The 7,693-nt window shown below is 39.0% G+C and overlaps 1 pseudogene; it reads right to left on the bottom strand.

Moving 5' to 3' along the window:
- Positions 1-6,596: 6,596 nt before the first annotated feature.
- LOC144382186 (E3 ubiquitin-protein ligase RNF114 pseudogene) lies at positions 6,597-7,353 on the bottom strand (annotated as a pseudogene).
- Between the last annotated feature and the right edge of the window lie 340 nt (positions 7,354-7,693).

Below are 7,693 nucleotides of genomic sequence, written 5' to 3' on the forward strand. Positions count from 1 at the left end.
ATGGGAGGATGCAAAACACAACTCTGTCTAGTTCTCAACTTTATTTGAACTTGCTCAGTTTGGCTGTTTCTCTTCTCAGTGCAAAGGGGATCTTGGCCCATAATGTTCCTGTCAAGGTTTATTATTTACCAAGCCTGCCAGTTCACTGCTTTTTCTCCAGATAAAATGTATGATATTTTTATGATTCTGTTTATTCATTGATTCATATGTGCTTATATTTACCCAACAAATAATTATCATTGCACTGCAATCAGTTCTATAGAGATGGACAAGTGAAGATCTTGTCTTATATATCAATGGCTTTCAAATATGTCTGTGTAACAGAAAAGGCAATATATATGTTTAATAACTTAAACATTCATTATAATGTTATATAATTAAAAATATGAACACCTGCAAGTTAACATTCTGGTGAACATCCTTCCCAAAACTGCTCTTTTGCTTGCTCTTTCTCTTTCTTTTTCTTATGTTTGTTCATTATTTAGGTGGTTTTAAATACATTTCTGATAGGAAGATAAAGGCTTCCCCATAAGAAATGTTAAAAATATACACAAGATCATAATAAATTAAAAATTCTGAAGCCTCGAACAAAGGATGGTTTTGTTAAATTATTAATGTAGCCAAGTAACAGAAGTTTAGATTTTAGATTGTTTTTGCTGTATTAAACAACATCATATTTGATATCTTGGTGTATGCCTTTCCTAGGTGTGGAATTATTGTGGAATTATTCAACCACCCTGTGTAAAGCTGCACCACCAACCTTACACAAGTGCTCTCTGTGAAGGAAAGCATATCAGGTATAGCATGGCCTTTTGTGGTTCAAGTAAAGTTGATTATTATTGTTTTGTTCTTTTTAGGTTTCTGTAGATATGCTATGCAAAAATTGAAGGAGGGGCTAGCTAGAGAAATATTTGTTCTGTTAAAGTCTCTTGCTACTTCTAAAAAGCCACTTCATCTGAGTGGACAAAGAAAGAAAATATATGCCTAATTTTGGGCAGAGACCCATGCTTAATTTTGAAGCAAAGCCCCTGAAAATGCTGCACAGGGAAACCCACGGTGTGTACCAAAGCTTGTTTCCCTGTATGGTGGAATACCACTTTGCACTTTATTTTGCTAGTAAAAATAGCATGGACCAATAAAAGTAGCAGCTAAATAGTATTGGGCTCAATACAGTATTTCTCTTATTTTATGCTCCCCAGTACCTTAAAAGGAACTGCTTTGAAGTAACAGAGAAGTAAGTTGAAGTCACTGATGCAACCAGGATTGGATCTACAAAGTTTGACTCCAGAGTCATGCCCTTGACATTAGTTATCTTGACTTTAATAGATATGAAGATGAAAATAAATTCAGGGCACCTGGGTGGCTCAGTCAGTTAAGCATCTTGCCTTTGGTTCAGGTCGTAATCCCAGGGTCCCGCGATCGAGCCCCAGGTTGGGCTCCCTGCACAGCTTCTCCCTCTCCCTCTGTTCCCTTGCTCCTGCTCTCTCACTCACTTTCTCTCTTTCTCTCTCTCTCTCTCAAATAAGTGAATACAATCTTTAAAAAAAAAAAAGAAAAAAAGAAACTCTTAAGGAAATTTTAAACAAAATCAATTTTATTTGAGTAAGATACTAACTCACAGATAACTATGCAATATCTTTTTAATCCAGGGTTCACATTAATGTATTATTTATTCAGAAATATTTATAAGTACTTTCCATTTGTCAAGTACTGGGACATACAGTGGTGATTAAGGTAGACATGGACCTTACCTTCATAAAGAGGTTGGACTGTGGAGGGGACTGGCAGGAAAGCAGGCTGCCACAGGATTGTGGGGTGAAGCCTCTCAAGGTGAAGTCCAGCAGGCCGTGGGATATGAGGAAGAGGACCCAAATTTCAACCTTAGGTCTAAGGTTTATCTTTAAAGCAGATTAAAGGTAAGTACAAGTGGTTAAGTTTACATATACAACTTAAAAACAAAGTGTAGTCCTGTCTAAGAATTCTGTTGGAAATATTAGACAACTATGACATGCAAGGTTCATGGATAGGTTACTTTTTATTTTCTAACTGGCTTCATGGTATGACCAGAATTTCAGATAAAGCTTAGAAAAACATGTAACTTTTGGAAACTTGGCAGTTTTCTTTAGTTTAATGTTTCTCATAATTTATGGATCTCATGGGAAAGTTGTTTATCTCTAGTTTCTGGGATTTGCTAGAACTTTATAGAAATTGTCTGACAGGCAGCTTTTGGAGAGATAGAGGTTTCCAAAATTTATATTTCAACCTTTTTATTAAGGTCTCTTGACACCAGATTTCCCAGCTGGTGAGCCAGATTCATTTAGATGGGCTTCACTGTGAAAACTGGGTGTGTCCCATGGTGATGGCCATGCTCAGCACTGTCTCATCAGAGCACCTTAATGGAGTGGCCTTGTCACTAGGGCATCAGTGATCTTGTGAAAGGGGTTATTTGTCTTTGCTCCCTATGCATCTTCAGGGCGTGCACTGCCTGACACAGAGTAGTTGCTCAATGATTATTTGTTAAATGAGGGAAGTATATGTCTGGGAAAGCTAAAATATAGAAAGATAAGTGGATTGATATTAGGTTGTCTGCCATAGCAGTTCCCTTTCCATGTTACAAATTCGCTTTATCTATTCTGTCATAGGTGTGTAGTATCTGGATAAAAGGCACCTTAGGTGAACACAATATGTTGAAACAGCTACAATTTCCACAGTCTATTCTGTTCTCCAATGTCAAATCACACTTTTCAGTAAGTGGCATCACCATTTCTCAAAATATCCTAGAGAAGCATTTGAAGCATGTGCTTTGAGGAGATGAGTTTGTTTTCAAAATATAAAGTGTGTTCCTATGTGCTCATTTCAAGGAAGATAAGAGAGGAAGAATGGTATGTTCTAAATACCTTTATAATTTGCACATCTTCGATGATAATTTATTGTAACTGAAAGGAACAGCCTCTGCAACATAGACTATGGGCTCTTCTGCTTTGAGCTCAGAGGAATACACATGGTATGTACTGGATCTGAGCACAGAATGCTTCTATCACTTCAGTTGTACAGGAGATATTATCAGCCACACTATATGACATTCACTATCTAATTCCTTTCACTTCTTTCGGTAAAGACACCGAAAGAACTGATTTTAATCTGAGAATACCTCTTTTAAAGAAACTTCGAGAGATTTAGTGCTACTAGAGAAGCTAAAAGATACTGAAGTATTTGTTACAAGTGAGGAAAGCTGTAAAACAATGTAGAATAGGAAATGTACACCTGATGACCTCTCCCCGACCTCAAAAGATAGTGAAAGGGATCTGATAGGGATGACAACTGTCACTGGTTATGGATGTTACACTTACTTTCTAATGGAAAGACAACAAAGGCCACACTCAGTGGGTATTCAATGATCAGACAAAACCATTGAGAAACATAAGGGTCTTACCTGAACATTGGTTCAAAGAAGTGTTCTAGCACTGGGAAACACTTAACAATACATAGAGAAAGGAAACTCGGATTGATGTTTAGGTTGTCTACCTAAAATGATCACAAGAGAGGTATAGATGGAAAACTATTCTGCACATGATTTTTTTTTCCAGGAATATAGTATTGGTTTTGTAGTGCATCTTTCACCTAAATGTTTAGGTGGCATCTGTAAAACATAGATTCTTTCATCCGTATATCAGAATGCCTGCAGTAATTGTGACACTGGTGTATAGACAGTTATTTCTGTACTGTGTAAATGAGGATAAGTACAATTTTATCACAGTTAAATTGAAAATTATAAACTGGGAAAGGTAGTATGTATATATATGTGTACATATGTGTGTTATGAACCTAAATAAGTTATTGGACATGATATGTGAAACGTGTTTTATTCAGTATGATAGCTATCATTGTAGGAAAGTAGAATAAGTTAAACTTGCATGTCATTTATTTGAATACTTAAAATTTGTGTGATATAAGTGATTTTTCTTATTTGCTTTATGCTGATATTCATAGTTGTACAAATCATTTTTCTGTTCAGACTATTTCTAGGGAATATAAAATAAATATTTTGAAATGATATGTCCCCCTAATCTAGTAATAGTCATTTCACTAAAGCCATAAATAGGTGGACATAATGATGTCTGAAAACCTTTATGATTTGGGGAATATAAAATAGGGTGAGGTACATCAACTGCAAAAGCTAAAATCCTAGGAAACATAATTATCTATTAATTATGTCTTTGGTTTGTTATTAATGAATAAGGGAGGGGGTTCCCCAAGACAGTAGAAATGATTCCATGGGATAATTAGAGGAATGAAAAATGTAAAGGGAATGTTCTCAGTAACTGTTAAGTGATGTGTGTGTGTGTGTGTATACGTATTTACATATATCTCATATACAAATGTATACTTCATTCTTCTAATTACAGTTATTTCACACTTTCCCACATGATTAATGTAAATCAGCTTCCATTTATTAAATACATAGATCTTGTTTCAAATTAATGTACAAGATTTGTGAGTAATCGTGAATCAGTCTTATTTGATCTGAGTGCATGAATATGACGTATTATGCTTATTTCTATTTTAAAATGTAGTTATACTTTTAATGTGCTTTGGTGTTCCTTCCTACTACCTTTTACTAAGGTCCATAGATATAAGTCTAAGATAATTAAGAATTTTCATCCAAGAGGAGAGAAATAACAATAATTTCTTTCCTGAAGAGTTTCTTTAGCTCAGTTTAAAATGTTTATGTGAGAAAAGGCAATTGAAGAACGTATTTCACATAAGTGTTAAATTGTTTTTAACTAATTATTTTTATGTCAGAGCATAGAAACATATATTAAGTCTATATATTTAGAGACACATTCTTCAGTACTCTGTCAACTGTTAGGTATTTTCTTTTTTTTTTTTCAGATAAATTATGAAATTTATTTATATTTCACCATTTAAAAGCCAGAACATAACAAATTTCACTTTCTGGAAAGTCATCTTATTAGAAATACATGAAGTGCACTTAATACAAAGAAATTGGTTTCTGGGTACCACCAGTGAAATGGACACACTCTCATCCGTTCCCTCAAATGAAGGCTTTGTCAAATTTCCCTCCAAACTTAGACCTCTCAATTCAGGGAGGTCAGAGTGAACTTTTCCCAGAAATTACAGTGAAGACATGGACCTTAACATTTGGGCCCTCCCAAGCAACATCACATTAGAAAAAATTATTTTGCCCCCAAAGGGCACTGTCTTTGCTGGTTACTAGGCATCTGCAGCCCCGACTGGCAGAGGGAGAAGCCCCCAACAGCAGTACACACAGGCCCAAAGCGCGCTGTCACTTGCAACCTCAGCCACTGACCAGAAAAACTTTCCATGCTCAGTGTAGAGAGGTCTGACATGAAAAAGGGAACCTAAAGCCACATGCCTTTTGGTCAATCAGAGGTTCTGCTCCTACATGTTAGACCGACAGCTCTTAACCTTGTATTTATTAATATTCGTGAAACATGGTGAACTTCAAGCTTCTTGAGCTATTAACAAAGCAAGCTTCCAGTACACAGTTTCCATCAACAAATGCTCACAGGAGACATGTTTACCTTCTGAACAGTGTGTCTTGTCAAAAAGAGATAGCAGGCTGTGATACTAGATTTCCTATAACCTCTGCTTTAGAAGGCAGGTTTTCACACACTGATTTACACGTGGAAACCATTTGTGATAGAAAAGCAATACTCAGTTTAATCTAAGTTACCAAATAAAAGATAAATTAACTATAGTATCCACTGGAGCCCCTAAACCTTTTCCTTCTTATTCATTTGAGGACTCCTTCTTGTGCTTCAAGGACAAGAATGTAAGCAAGCTCCATATAGAGTGGTAAACATGACTCAGTCATTTGAAAATATGGCATTAGTTTGAAAATCAGAACCAAAAAGTTATGGCCCTCACACTGCTCTTAGCTGACCCTCCTCCCCACTTATGGATAAATGGAGTTTAACTTTCCTAACCTAGAAACACTTATTCTCACTAAAAATATATGGTTACACCTTATCCTAAAAAGGCACCATGTAGGCATTTAAGACTGAACCAGTTAATTCTAAGGGTGTGCAGGAGTGGTAGGAAAATACCACTAATCAAAACTTCCAGCATCAGATCATGCTAAACCCAGAACATTCACCCCAACAGGCCTTTTGAAATGTTTCCCAGGAGGTAAACTCCAGCTTTTGGCAGCTGCTGCTAAGGGCCAACAAACAAGAACTTCCAGAGCACAGAAGGAGCTCCGTCACCAATCGGATACACACACCTCAGGGATAAGGAGAGAACATGCTGGTCTCATTTGTGCTATTCATGACCCAGAAAAGGTCCTGGCTGGCTCAGAGGACCTGAGAGACGAACACTAGATGGGAGGAACAAGTGTGAAACAAGGATAGGTGGAGAAGCTGGGTTCTCTTCCAGAAGAGGAAGCAGAAGCTCCAGGAAGTAGCTGAGGAGCAATCAAAGACCAGACATGTGACAGAATGAACAGTAGGAAAGACCCGAAAGGAAAGGACAGCTCTGACCTGGAGACCTCTTTCTCTGTCAGAAGGGACCCTGTCCTAACACCACAGCTCACTTCCAGGTCTGTTGTACATTTAAGATGTATGAGTCACATGTTTCACGCCTAACACACAATGGAAGCTCTGGAACAGGAGATGGACAGCAGAGACTGCCCACTGATCGAAGATGGAGTGCTGCAACACCTCATGTCCTCTTCATCAACACTGTAATCCACAAAAGTGTCGTAAGAAAACTGGTGCTGGCGCTGGATGTGCTCTATGAAGCTGGCGCTGCGGTAGTGGGGGTCTCCCCAGGGCATTGAGGCACATACGGGCAAACCACAGATTTGGTATCGGTGCTATGGGGTAACTTGCAGTGTTCCCCTAGTCCTTCTTGATCAAAGTTCTTCTCGGGACAGTAAGGGCAAGGAAAGGTGTGACGGTTTGGGACGTTCCTTGGCTGAAGGGAGGCATCCTTGGTGGTGGCCTTCTCACCTTCCATGATGTAATTCTGGTACTTGGAACAGGTAGCCACGTGTGCCCGGATCTTGGACAGGAAGAAATTTTTACGGCAGCCATGGCAAGAAGTCTCTGTGCTCTCAATGTGCCCCTTGAGCTCCGCGGCTCAGACGCCAGGTGCCAGAGCGCTGCGACACACCCCACAGACAGGCTTCTTCGGCTTCAGACATGCCTGCAGGCATGCAGAGCAGAAGACGTGACCACAGGGCACTTGCACCGGCTTCTTGTACACCTCTAAACAGATGGGACACGTGAAGCGGCCCCGCGGGTCGGCCTCCGCTGTGGGCCCAGCCGGCTGCGAACCACCCTCACGGTCCTGCTGTTGCGCCGCCATCTTGCAGCCCCGCAGCTAGGTATTTTCTTAGTATTTACAATTAAAATTAAGACATATAATGTTAATTTGAGTGTCTTTCTCATCTAGGTAACTATTTTTATTTCTAGAAGAAAATTGGATTCTTCTCTTTATAGGATTTTTTAAAAAAGATTTTATTTATTTATTTGACAGAGACGCAGAGACACAGCGAGAGAGGGAACACAAGCAGGGGGAGTGGGAGAGGGAGAAGCAGGCTTTCCGTGGAGCAGGGAGCCCGATGCGGGGCTCGATCCCAGGACCCTGGGACCATGACCTGAGCCGGAGATGCTTAACGACTGAGTCACCCAGGCACCCCCTCTTT

This window comes from Halichoerus grypus, chromosome 6 (genome assembly GCF_964656455.1).
Source record: "Halichoerus grypus chromosome 6, mHalGry1.hap1.1, whole genome shotgun sequence".
Classification (NCBI taxonomy): domain Eukaryota; kingdom Metazoa; phylum Chordata; class Mammalia; order Carnivora; family Phocidae; genus Halichoerus; species Halichoerus grypus.